A 14,681-nucleotide genomic window follows, 5' to 3' on the forward strand; every position below is an offset into this window, starting at 1 on the left:
TCTGAGTGTAATATCTGTTATATATTGTTTAAAAATTCTTTTCTACATGAAACATTACTGTCTGAGTAGGTTAGAGCTTTGCAAGAAGCAGCGCAATACAAGATCGTTCTCAAATGGTCTGATTATTAATGTCATTTAATAGAACTAGCTTTTGCTACACTGAATAAGATCAATATGGTCATCCTTTCTGAGCTCTAACTTGCCTTTACCCTAGATACAATGCTACTGTGTCACAGACATCCTTATTGTAAAACATTTATGTAGGGCCATAAATTTTCATGGCATTGTACAGAACATAATTAAGACATGTTCTGTGCCCTGAAAAGTTTGTAAAGTGAACACCCAACCCTGCAGCCTTTACTCACTTGAGTAATCCATATCCATACAAGTAGTCCCACTGAAGTCAGCAGAATTATTTGCATGAGAGAGTTTGCAGGACTGGGCACTGAATAGTAAATAAATAATAAAATTTACTTCAAAAGGAACTCAATCAGCACTTACTATACAAAGCATTCTAGCCTTTATACAATTAAGCTATTGTAATTATGTAATTAATATATTATAGCTTGGAAAAATTTGATTATTGGTAAATGTCAATTTCACCCTACACACAAAAACCCATGAAAATATTTCCACTGATAATTACTGAAATTTACAGATAGGCAAAGACAGACAAATGCTTCTTGAAAACTTTAAGTTTGATTTAAGGATATTTACTTTTTATATTTTGACATGTGATGTTGATAATTTGTGTTCTAACAGTTTTAATGCTTTAACTTTTTGAATCTCAGTATCTAGTCATTAAATAATTGTCTGATCTCATCCATAATTTCCCACAACTGTGAAAATTTAAATAGATACAATTTAAAAAAGCTTAAAATAAAAAACCAATATCTGTCAAAATTATATTTAAAAAAAACATAAAAATTGAGTTCTGCCAAGCTTAATTATAGAATAAGTCCTGCTTGCTTTCCTCACATGAGTAGCCCCATTGACTTCAAGAAGAATTGCTTTCTTGAATAAATAAGGTACATGGGTGCCATTTGGTACCTCTGTGGAAATGTTCCTCTCTCCAATTTTGTGCTCTCTCTCTCTCTCTGTTGGTAAAGTTATACCCATAAGATGGTAGTTCAATTTTTTTCTCCACCCCCCCCCCCCCATGAACACTTCTGACTTTGCTCTTGCAATCAGTGTAAACGTCTCCCTATACATATCTACACACTTAAAAGTAGATCTTTTAATTCACCTAAAGTGAAAGTAATTTTTCCTGGAAGGAAAGCCTATCCTTAACTTTTTAAAGAAGTTTTCATACAGCAGCAAACTTTTCCACTTGAAATGACTAAAGAACTGCCTCACCCACAGATCAAATATGGCTTGTGTCAAATCTACATATCTGGAAAATTAGTTTCTCTATTAAGAGCTAAAAAAAATGTATTACTCAAGTCCTCTGAGAAGGATGAACTTCTTAATATCACACACCAGCATTTTATCATGCATCACAAGTTTCATTTTGCCCTTTAAGTCTTCATAAGCAACTAATATCTTCATTATTAATATGTTATTAGTTGGCCATATCCTGCCATCATCCTACAGGCAGAACTCCCGCTGAAGTCAGACAGAGCCATTTAAAGTAGGTTTCATTTATTCAGAAACATACCTACTTCAACTATTTTATAACAATACCATTAGGCTTCATCTACACTTACACTTCTAACCAGTGGCACTAGAACCTAGACACATTTCTCTAGAAAAATGCTACCATGGTTTCAAATTTCACCAGAAAGACAGCCTAACTGCTACTGGTAACTTTAAGACGGAAGCTTTGACGAAAGCTCCTCAAAACAAACAAACAAACAAAAGCAAGATCCTATGCTACTCCCAACATTAACCTGAGATAGGATCAGACCAACTCAAAGAAAGTCAAACATCAATACAGCATAGGAATTTCCTCCCAATAAAATGTTAGCTGAAGAAAACATTCATGTCGGATGTGGAAGAAAAGCCTGTTTGTGCCCAATATAGCCAGATAAATTATTCAAGAACATTTCATCCATGTGAAAAATATGCCCCTGTAATGTTGCCATGGTTAGGAAGACAGATGGTGATTTCCTGACTACAGTAACAATTGAACATGTAACTTAAATTTCTATGAAGAAAATAGAACTTGCCTATTTGTGCTAGTTTCTTCTATTTTCTAAAGATGGTTGGCCCAGATAGAACCATTACTATTCCTGGTCCCAGGCTTGTGGGGAGCCATGCACCCTCAACTCCTTTGAGTTTAATGGGAATTTATAGTGCTCAGTATCTTGAAGAATCAGGTCCCTATTAGCTGTAAAGAATATGATAAAGATGTTTTGCATAACAAATTAGTTCAGTAAATTAACCTAATCTCTTTATTCTTTAGAGACCTGTGGTGCCATTTTGGTACTGAGGTGCTTTGCAAAATACATATTTTACTGTAATTGTTTCATTTCTACAAAAATATATCGTACTTTTATAGTGCAGGGACATTATATCCCCAAAGTGTTTGGAATGTATTCACAGGCTACACTACACCTCTGATTTTTAAAGTCCTCTACTACCCTCTCATTTGAAACAGAAGAAGTTCCTGGAGAACTACAGTATTTGATCTTAGCATGGGCCAGGCAGTTCTAGGTAGAAGCAACTCACTGAGATTAAAGGAGTTTTCGGAAACTTAAGACCCAGAATTACTTCACCATTCAATCGAAGACCAGGCTATTTATAAATGTCTTCATTGTGGCTCCTCAGGCACAGTCCCACTTGAGGGCATGGGGGAAGGCACGTTATTCCCCAAGAGTAATTTTAGGAAGCATTTTTCCAGACTTCTGCAGACTACCGTCTCTGGCTTTGGGTCCCCCACACCCGAATCCAAAATTGAAGGAAGAGGTTCAGCTCTGGGTTCAAAGTTTCAGTTCAGGCACATCTATTATTAATATTTGTTTAACATTTGTTTGAAATTCGGATTAAAAAAATTGTGATTTTTTAAAACAAGTTATTCTTTTAAATGAAAATAATCATTTTTATTGCAACCATTTGTGTTTTATGATTTACTTCACATCACTGGAAAGCTTAGTCTCCTACACAGTCTAATGTTACAAAACTCAAGCTGCAATTCCAGTGACCTCAGAGATAATAGCACTCCACACTTTTCCCCAGAAATTACACTGGCTAATTTCTATCAGGCTCCTCCACTGAGGCAATAAAATAAAATAAAAAAAAAAATATCCAGTCATGTTGTAACGGTCCCTTTTAAGGGATGTCTGCACAGCAAACAGCACCCCGAGCCAGCAAGTCTCAGAGACAGGGTCTACAGACTCAGGTTTGTGCTATGGCACTAAAAATAACTGTGTTGACATTTGGGCTGTGGCTGGAGCACAGGTTCTGAAGTCCAGGGCCCAAGATCCCAAGCCCAAATATCTACACTGCTACTTTTAGCACCACAGTGCAAGCTTGGGTCCGTACACCTGAGTTCTGCTATGTAGATATTCCCTAGGCAGCTGGAAGGTTGAGGACAACACTGATACAACAATCACCACGTGTGTATTAGAAATAGGAGTCGAATAGTAAGGGGATAGAGGGAATGTGGGCTTCCCAGAGTTTATGAGCCATCGGTATGCAAGTGTGTGTTCAGGAAAAGCTCCAATGCTGTTAATTTTAATCTACCATAAAACTGAAGCAGAAATTTGTGTTTTTATTTAGTGAATGTGATGAATGGCGAGAATGTCTATTCTTTATTAATATTCTGTGTGACTGTTTCCCTGTTCAGTTTTGTACTACTGCCTGCCTGAATGCATAGAGTATAAAAGTTGTTAAAGAACCAAACAGGAAAGGTAAGAGCCTCTTGGCTACACAGCTTCAAAGGAGTTAACACAACAAAGGCTTGGCAATCAGTTGGGTAGAGAACTTGCTTAGCTGACTCCAACCAGGCTATGAGGATTTACTTTTCTCAAGGCTAAGGCCTTGTCAACACAACAAAGCTATATGAACAGAGCATCCAGCATAGACACAGCTTATGATGACAGGAGCTTTTCTGTCAGCACAGTAACACCACCTCCGTGAAAGACATTAGCTCAGCCAACAGAAGCACTTTTGTCAGCATAGCTGTGTCTACACTGGTGGTTTTGTTGGCATAGCTATGTTGGCTAGCCTAGGAGGTTTCTTCCATACCCCCGACTGATATAGCTATGCTAACAAAACTTTGTAGTGTAGACTTGGCCTAAGCCTGGGATCAAAAGGAGACCTAAAACCTCAAAAGAGGATAGAAAAGGGTGTGTGTGTGGGGGGGGGGGGGTGTCAGATGAGCTGAAAGAGGCTGGCCAGAATGTGTCAGTGAAACGGCTGACAGTCTGAGACAGACCGGGAGCATGCTGCTGCATTATACGCTGTTTCTTCCTGCCAGGGATGGAGTTAGCTGGCTGAGGGGAGTTACGTGAAAGACAGACCCACATGACTATGCCTTTTGTTTTACCCTGTGTTCTACCTGTTTTATACCTTTGAGTAATGAATAAATTACACTTGGTTTTGAAAAAGTTGTTTCTGTAGCACTGCAAATGTGTCACAGGCCCCTACAGTATAATGCTTACAGGTGCCAAACATCATTGGACATGCTAAAGTAGTCACGGTTGACACCCAACAGGCTGTAGCCCAGGTCCTGGTCTAAGAGTCTGCAAACTGCAGAACTCCACCGCAGGAGAGGCAGACTTGAGGCCTGCCACTGTGGGGGCAGGGCACTCGGTAAGACCCAAGAAGGGACAGCAGTGCAGCTAGCCTAGTAACCATGAGGGTACATACACTCAAATACTTACAGCCAAAGCTTAGAACTAAATTATTGTTTATATATGTACTTGAGTTTCTCGGTCTGGCTAATGAAAGAAATCACTATTATTACTTTAGTCCACTTCAGCTCAGATTTAAGTCAACAGCAAAACTCCCACTAACTTCAATGAGAGGGGCCCTATTACAAAAAAAAAATGGGAGGGGGGTTCTTGCTGGTAGCCTCTCTTAGTACACTCAACTAATAATTAGTTCTGCTTTCTTACCATTGCCAAATGTGAAAAAATAAAATATTTCTCAGAATCTTCAGTCCCTTAACTTTCTATGAGAAAAGAGAGAAGAACCTGGTTTCTATTTCATTTATAAATAAAAAGCATGCTATTTAATTGGCATATTCTACATATAAGCAATGTTGCCTCTCAAAGCTATTGCTAGCACTTGTTGCTACTAACCAACTTTTGTGGAGGGGGTTGTCAGCTGTTTGCACACGTACACCACCTGACTTTACCCTGATGAGTACCAAATCTAGGAAGAACACATTAAAATGAAAGAGTACCACTATTTTTCATCCATTATGATAACTGTAGGTAAGTGAAGTGAGATTTTTTTTTAAAATCTCACTTATTTTCAAAGATACAAACAGATGTCTATTTTTGTTTTTAAACACTAGATGTCAATGTCCATCTAGCATGGTGATTGGTTTCATATAAACCACAAACAACTACATACAGACAGAACTAAGTATCATCTCTGAGAAAGAATCTGGAACAGATACTTTGAGATCTCATGAAACACTGTAGGGGACTGTTTTTGAATAATTTCACCATCATCATACAATGCTTCAGAATTAATCTAGAAATCCTGTTCATACTTTTGTGCATTTCAGATAAACTTATTTACTAGCAGAAGCTACTTTCTAATCACTTCTAATCCTTTCATAAATACCTTCCCGCAGGGGGATTCAAGATCCTGAAACTGGCCTGTTGCCTGTCTGGAATAAAACACAAGAATTCACACTAAAAGAATTTAATACTAGTCACAAGACAAACTTAGATTATCGTATTAATCAGCTAGCACTAATAACAAAAGGGTTTCAACATGCAAGATCCGTGCTTCTTATTTCTTGAGTGTGGCCAGCCATTTGCCAAACCAGCCTGCAAAGATTCTACCAGCAACATTTCAACGTGAAAACTTCAGCCTTCCTGCTTACCATTATATACTGTATTTATTGGCTCTATTAGAAGGAATTATTGTCATGGTAAGACTGCATGTTACACAAGTGCTTTTAGGTCAGTCACAGTAATTTCAAAGTCACAAAAATGTCAGCTTTATAACTATGAAACTTCACTTATTGAACTTTGGCAAGAAACATTTTCAACTGTAATATTTTCAGCTCAGTCCTACTTTTAGATATGCTGCCAGTCATTGTGTAGCTTTGTCAAGTCAGTTACTGATTTGATCAGATGATTTTTCAGACCTACATGGCAATACACATCCATTTATCTGACAGCAAGATGCAGCCCTAGACTTCCAGGTTTCATGTCAAATGTCACTCTCTCAAATCAGAATTCTTTGTGCACGGGTGTATGTGGTAACAAAAAAAATAAAAATAAAAGGTTTATGAATAAATGAAAAGTATCCATATTCATCCATTCATTCACCAAAAGGACCTCTATGTACCCCTTTGCAAACACTTCAGCTCAGTGGAATTCTGCTTCCTTACCTGATAACTCAAAGCTGATATATATATATTTTTAATCCCATCAATGTTAAGAACAGCTATTACATAGGGCTACTATTCTCTTATGACACGTTTTTTCCTTCAAATTTTTCCATCACTTTTCCTTTTGTATACAGAACCCTTCTGACTCATATTAATTGTATATCTGCTGAATTTTGGCATGGGCAACCGTACATACGGTATGACTGCCCACAGCATTTTCATTTCTTTGCATCTCTGTTCAGTGATTCAAAGGCTGCCTATTAGAAATGTTGTCAAAGCTTGGGAGGACTAAAATGTAACTAATTCCTGAACTATAAAGGTTATGCTTTTCTCAAAAAATAAGTAATTAGATCTCCACACTATAAGCCATCACACAGTAGAGAACAAATCAGTATACTTCTAAATGTCCCTGGGAATGGGAACAGGAAATGAAAGAGACACCTTTGTGTTTTTCTCTTTACAGTTTACACATTACACTAATTTCTGAACTCCCTGAAAGTAGCTCAATTTCTAATATTAAATGGAGCACTTGCTCTAAATTTTCAGTGCTTTTTAAAATTAACGGTATTCCCAGAGAGAAATGAAATTTTAACTGCCTTATATAGTTCTTTTCTCTCTCTCCTTTTTATGCTTACTAAACTTTGTAAAGCTTAACTGTCCATGTTCTGATTTAGTGGGCCAAACTCACTAGTGATGTGCAAGCAGGTAGAAGTTATATGAGTTATATGTCAGTAAGCAGATGTAAGTGGGTAAAAAGGAAATGAAATTTGTTTAACTCACACACCTGGGGCCCAAAGTGGGCAGAAGGGGTAGCAAAACCAATGAACAGAAGGAGGTAAGACAATATACATTAGAGTAGACCACACACACCAAAGCACACAATCTTCTAGCACCTCAGCATATAACTCCTTTTGGCTCTGATCCTGCAGCGAGTTCTGCACGAGTTGACCCCTGTGCAGGGGCCCACAATGGGGCTGTACCTGGACACAATGGTGTATCCACATAGAGCTTACTGTAGGATCAGGGCCTTAGACTCCCTCAGACCTAGATACAATCCCTTACCAATATAACACACCACCTCAGGACTTGGCCCTGTGCATAAATGTATTTATAAGTCTTCAATTTCAATAATTTATCTTTCACTAAAACCAATATGGATAAACAGGGATATGCTCACAGAAGCCCCTTGTTCAAGTTCTGTCACAAAATTGAAGAGGTTCACAGTAACTTCTCTGCCTCTGAAGGAACTGTCCCAACCTTTGGACACTACTGAATCCTCTCTGCAAGAAATACCTTATCCTTTGGGTGCATAAACAATTCCGAAGAGCCAATTACGTGTCTTTGGAATAGACCAGCTTCAGGATAAAGCATAAACAAACAGTTCCAGCGAGTGCACTCAATACAGTATCATTGGTTAAAATGTGGCATTGCTAAGCTTATTCTCAAATAAATTTGTTAGTCTCTAAGGTGCCACAAGTACTCCTTTTCTTTTTGCGAATACAGACTAACACGGCTGCTACTCTGAATCCTGGGGAGTGGTTATTAGAAATAGATTTGTTTCAATGAAAAACAATAGGCTTCCGCCAACCCCTCTCTCCTCCTCTTTGCATCACCTCTGCTCCCTCAAGTGCTTGGGGTCTAACACAAGTTAAGTGGGGATATTTGTGGGGGATCTCTTGTTTGAAATATTAGCAGCATATCACTTGGGTATGGAAGGCAAAGTGTAGCAGGACCACAGGAGGGGAAAAGAGCTGTACAAAGCACTTGAGCCCTTTACACAACAGTGCCCATTAGAACCTGCTTTCACCCTGGTATTCAGCAGGCAGTCTGGGCCTCAGTCTTCAGCAGCATGCGGGAGGCTGTGACACTGCACCCCACATTCTTCAGTGACATTAGTAACATAATTATGATGTATTTTATGCAAGATAAGGCATGTGAGGTGTCATGGGAAATATTATGGTTTTCTGAATATGATTATCCTATTTGTATACATGTATCTTTTTTGTATCCAAATTTATGAATATTGACAATATATCTATTTCACATGTAGCTATTCCTGGGCAACGCCCACTAGGCAAAATGCTCTCAGTATAGACTGCTGGCTGGGAAGGGTCCATTCAGGTTAACGAGCCATTAGGAAAAAAACAATAGGCCTTAGTATAAGCTTATCTCCCACCTGGTGAGCCTTCTGTAAACTCTCCAAACAGCCAGTGGGGGATGGCTGCTGTGACTCTAGAGAGACATGTGACCAGGTCACCTAGTGCTGGACTGCATCTTGGGATGTCAGTGTTTTTCCGCTGACTGGCATGGGAAACAAACTTTGAAACACAGGGTTCCTGACATATGCAAAAGTTAACTTCAAATCTTTTGTAGTTAATAAATTTGTTTTTGCTCTATCATAACTCAGGGGCAGAAAGCTGTTGCTTATTCCTCGCCACATTCAGGGACGGGGCAAATTTTATGAGCTTACACTATACAGTTCCCTGTGCAGTGCAAGACGGTGTCAGTTTGAGTTTACACTCCAGAAGGGGTGCATGCCTAAGGAACTGTGAGGTGCCCTAGCTCAGACTAAGGTTCTCATAACAAGGGGTCCATGGCCCCCTGGGGGTCCACAAGCCTGAGATCCAGAGCCTGAGATCCAGCACCTCCCGCGGGGCTGAAGCCAGGAGCCACGTGGCTGAAGTCCTGATCCTCGGCACCCCCTCTGGGGCAAAAGCCCTGAGCCCATGGGCAGAGTTAGCGGGGGGGGTGGAGGGGCGGGCACGAGGGGCGTTGCCCTGCCCCAAACTGCAGTGCAAGAGCAGGGCAGTCCCAGGGGAGATCCATACTCCCTTCTCTCCCCACCCCTTGGCCAGGTCGGAGGTGGGAAGCTAGGCGGGGGGGAGGGGAAGGGAAGGTGGCGGCCAGTGCATGACAACCGCTACTCTGGCTGGTGTCATGGAGCAGGCAACCACTGAGTTCCCTCATCTCCTGCTGCGTGGACTTGAAGCTGCTCCTCAGCTCCCAGGCCCTTTGCTGGTAAGAACTGCCTGGGTGGGGAACATGGACTGCAGGGGACCCCTCCCAGCAAACAGCTCCAACTACTCCTCTCCCTGCGCTACCCTCTCCCTGAACTGTTTTCAAACTTTTTGAGCCGAGCTCCCTGACCTTTGAGTTATAATTTTTGGTTGCCCCTCCTGCCCCCCTCCCCAACCCAGATAGGTGGTTGGTCTGCTAAGGTGAGTCATGAGGTGTCAGTGGCACTCCCTCCCTGGACCCCGCTATGAGGAGCTAGCTTGAGCCCTGCCCACCCAAAATAGAAGTCAGACTACATCTATGCCATTAATCATTGTACTGACACCTTTTGGCAGGCCAAAAACAAGCTATTACTTATTTGTACTTATGTTCAAATATACCTTAGAATAAGGTTATGATTGGGTAGAGTCTGTGTGTAAAGGTGGGGTTTGTTTTTAATGAGATATTTAGATTCCATGTAATACAAGTCAATTTCTCTGCTGTTTCCATTATAAATCTACATTTCTGATCCAAAACACACACATAGATCACACCTTTCTTAATGGGTATTCCAATCTTGATAACCAAAAAAATCTACATGTGAATCTTGCTAAATAATTACACATTGAAAGAGGAATTTAAGAAGTCTCAATACTACTTGGACTGAATGTTGTGCCTGTCTCATTTTGGGGATATGGGATCACAAAGTCAGAAGGGTGCAGCATAGGCAGGCAGGTAGCCAGCTACATGTTGGCAAAGAATTCAAAACCGGCAAAATCCATTTAGACCTGAGAGATCAGATCTTATGAGACTAGCTGGCCTTTGAAGTCTCTCCCACATTTGGAAGTAGTTACACAAATCAGGTTTCAGAGTAGCAGCCGTGTTAGTCTGTATCCACAAAAAGAACAGGAGTACTTGTGGCACCTTAGAGACTAACAAATTTATTTGAGAATAAGCTTTCGTGGGCTACAGCCCACTTCATCAGATGCATAGAATGGAACATCTAGCAAGAAGATGTAATTAATATATAAACAACACACACATACAAGACAGGAACGGGCATTGTTTAAAAGGAAGCAGGGAACAGCAGGAAGATTTTAATCCTTGTATCTGGGAGTCGGCCATTAGTTGTCATACCTCCCAAATTCCACTTTTAAATGTCTTGAGTTCAAGAATGCATGTGTTACACTTGAAAACAAGCACTAAAAGTGATGGAAGTCCTGTAACACAAGTCACTTCTAAGGAATGAAGTTACAGCAGACAGGAAAGGAAAGTTATGGAAATATTTCTACATCCAGGACCCAGAGGAGACAATGGAGTAAAAGGAGAGATTTAGTGTAATCCCTACTGCATTTAATCTATACTTTTATTAATTTTTTTTTAAATTAGATTTTCCATTCAGATGAAATTCTCAGCTGTAATAGACATGGACCATTTAATTTTTCTTAAATATATTTGTGGCAAAATTCCACTCTATAGAACCTATAAAAAAAGTGTTATGTTTGCCTAACCATGTGCACAGAAAATTGTGCAATGCCCAGCTTCCCCAAACCAGCAGTATTCTGAGAAATCCAGCCCCAAGAGTTCTGTTAATTGTCTTCAAAGGGTCATGAGAATAAGGACTCTCTCTTATTCATAATGTCAACAAAGGCTAGAAGTTTATGTTTGATACGACTGCATTTCTAACTCCAAGACGCATCCACCACACCATAGGTTCCTTCAGAAATTATGATTTCACAGAAAGCAGAACAGGAAGGGCCTCTGGAACTAAGAACTAAAGTAAAGCGAAAACCAAACCCAAAAACAAAACAAGATGCAGAGTACATTTAAATTTTATGTTTTGGGGGCTTGACAGTTTTTCCAGTGATTTGCCTCTTGCCTAAACACCATGGTATTCACTAACAGTACCAGTTCTGGCCGTCTCTTTTGGGGGGAGATTTCAGCGGACTCAGCACTAATACACAAGAGAGGGTGTGTCTCTGTGCATGGGTCAGCCACAATGTGGCTGCAGAGCATAGGCATTGCACAGCTCACACCATCAAGCCTCACCAAAGGAAATGAGATGAGTGTGGGGCCATGGCCCTCTCCTTCCCTCCCACAGTGGCCTGAGGAGAGGGTCTGGAATGGGAGGAATGTACTCTGAAACAGAGGTTGTCTTCTCAGTTTAGTGCACACACACACCCAGAATCCCAGTAGAAATTCTGGCTGAGTCAATAAGAAATCTTTCTGCAACTCCTGCTGCAAAGCAAATCCTTTCACATTCTTTCCCCCCAAAGCCACACAGGTCTACGCCTTGATAGCCCAGCCGAGACCTGAGGTAATATTTCTACATTTGACATGAAAGTATAGTTCACTTATCACAAGGTCTGCAGTAGTGATAATAGAGCTGACAACACGTTGGGCTGTTTCACTTAAAGGTGCTTGCACCAATAATGACAAACTGGGAAATTTCACACCCTTTCAAATTAATTTCCCCTCAGATCATGGTCTTTTTAAAAAACAAAAACCATATGCTCATTTCTGGGGCAGTCCGAGTTCTCTCTGCTTCAACCCAAAGGAAGGAGGTTGCAGTTTAATTTCAACAAGCCATAAAGTCAATCCCCCCAGAGTTATGATATTTAACCTATCGGGGGTAGCCGTGTTTGTCTGTATCCACAAAAACAAGGAGTCCCGTGGCACCTTAAAGAAATCTTATGCTCAAATAAATCTGTTAGTCTTTAAGGTGCCACCGGACTCCTTGTTGTTTTTGTGGCTATTTAACCTACAGACTGTAGGTTGAGGAGAATTATGTTTTGAGTTTCTGTGGCTGGTTTTTGTTTCTTTGTTTTTAAAAGGACATGATAATGTAACAGGTTGCCTTTCAAGCAGGGGGTGAGGAAATAAAGATTTTAGATCTATCCCGGAAGCCATTTTAAACTTTAAACCATATATATATTAAACAAAGATTCCAGGAAAATAGACAACGATTGACTGTGTTTGGTGACTTTGTTTATAGACTTTGCATGCCACAAACTCAAAGAAGGGCACACCTGACAAGCCAGGGATTCTTGGTAAATGGTAAGTCTGTACCAAAAAGTTGCCCTCATTAAGCACTTCACGTGTATTTCAGAAACATGTTTTTCTGGCTAGTTCTCAAATAACTGCTTAATTGGGATTGTTGACCCTGGCCCTACTGCTACAATGTAAGATTCCAGTTTTTTGCTTCAGTTTACATTGTGTTATTATGCTATTATACTAAGCAGGGTAAGGGGGGGAGGCATGAACACTGGTAATTGCCAAGGTCAAAAAAATTGAAATAGTATATCTATATCTATATCTATCTATCATACTAAATATTGCTGTTAAAGAAAGGCAATAAAACTTTAAATACAAAAACAGTAACAAAAAACTTTCACCCAGCACCCAAACCTTCCCTCAGTCTGCACAATAATCCCACCCCCTTTTAACTTCAATGGATATTCCACATGGAGAACAGTGGCAGGATGCACCCCCTCATAGTTAAGAGTTGGAATCTTACATGCCCAGACTAGAAGTCATTCCTTTGGTGACAGACATTTTACCGATCAGAGTTTTATTGGAGCTTAGATGGCCTCTGTTGTCAAGAGACGAGTCCATTCTACACACTATTCTGAGGACAACTGAGAACAACTGTTTAACTGTTTATATATCTTCTTTAATCCTAAACTATCTGTCCACACATCTGAACTATCCAAAGGGGTGAAAACATTTACATTTTTCTACTGATAGATCTCCAGGATAGAATAAAGTCATGAGAGAATTTTATCCCAAAGCATACAACTGGGAAAAACCTCACAATTTTTTCTTTAGCACCAGGACTGTAAAATCTTCAGACAAGTATATAGCTTCTCTTATTAAATCTGGTTTAAAGAGGTGGCAGACTTTTGACTGCAAATTCAGATCTCAATGGTTTTTCTTGTTAAAAATAGTGTAAAAAGAGAAGGGAACAGCAACGGGTGACAAGAATTCTTTGGTGAATTGCCAAAACAAAGGAATACATGTCTACTTTTGTTAAATTAGCAAGCTGACTTCCATTCCTAAAAAATGCTGGTTGTAACAGTTGAAAAAACTTGTTGAAAGGCAAATTTTCAAGTCAGTTCTGAAAATGCCAGAAAATATTTGAACTCTCAGCTGTTCTCTTATCAAGTCCAACTCTTCTCATTTTTCATCAATGAGTGTTAGGATAATAATATTTCAGAGTTAGCAGCCACTCTGAGTAAAAAGAGTGGAAAAGTAACCTTATACTGCTGGGTCATACAGAGAGTTAACCACTCTTAAAACATCCACATAACCAGCCCAATTCACCCATTTAATGCACTTATTATCTTATAGATATTTCTTACTTGCGGCATATGTAGCTCTCTATTGCTCTTGAGGAACAAGGAGAGACATGTATGCCATAATTAGTATGTCCAAGTTGATGGAATTCATGTTCTGAGGAAACAGAATTTACGTTACCTCTTAAAAGTCTTTTCTTGGCCATATTGATAAGAAGATATTAAGACTGAAGTTTTGAACCACACAGCTGTAAGGCATATGCAAAGTCAACTCCAAGCTGCCATTCAAATTGTTCACTCAGTCTTGCCCTAATATAACAGATAACATCATTTCCACTTCTTCAGTTTCAATAACTTCCATTAATTTGTATGCCCTGTCAGATCTTTCAGAGACTAAAATAAGTTTTACAAGAACAATCTGAAGATTCCTATTCTGTTTGATGTTTTCTGCCATGTTACTCTAGTCTCAGGAATACAGCACGGCATTTGAATGGCAATAAAATGGCAACCCTGGGGACCAGAGTTTCACCCATTAATTCCCAGATTATTCTTAACACTATTGAACTTCAGCCTGCAAAAATCTACTTTTGAATATCAGATAAGCCAGTCTGTGCTTTTCAAGCCTATGTTTCTACACTTTAATTTTAAAAACTGCCAAATCTGTCATCCTTTTTCTCAATGTAGGGTCAAGTCACAAGGAAGCGATGAGCACCCATAAATACCCACCCACTTCACTGAGAGCTACAGATGCTCTACACCTCTCAGGAATGGGCCAAATATTAATTAGCAACTGCACTGCAAATAGTGGTGACCTACTATTGTATCTGACTCAGATCCCGGCATTTTGTTGATTGTGAACATCCCAACAGTCTATT

The 14,681-nt window shown here is 39.7% G+C and overlaps 1 protein-coding gene across 3 annotated transcripts in view; it reads right to left on the minus strand.

Moving 5' to 3' along the window:
* The window catches only part of PIP5K1B (phosphatidylinositol-4-phosphate 5-kinase type 1 beta), a 185,406-nt gene that overhangs the window by 110,044 nt on the left and 60,681 nt on the right, over window positions 1–14,681 (minus strand). The gene's annotated exons all lie outside the window — the stretch shown is intronic.

Source organism: Natator depressus, chromosome 5 (assembly GCF_965152275.1).
Source record: "Natator depressus isolate rNatDep1 chromosome 5, rNatDep2.hap1, whole genome shotgun sequence".
In the NCBI taxonomy this organism is placed as follows: domain Eukaryota; kingdom Metazoa; phylum Chordata; order Testudines; family Cheloniidae; genus Natator; species Natator depressus.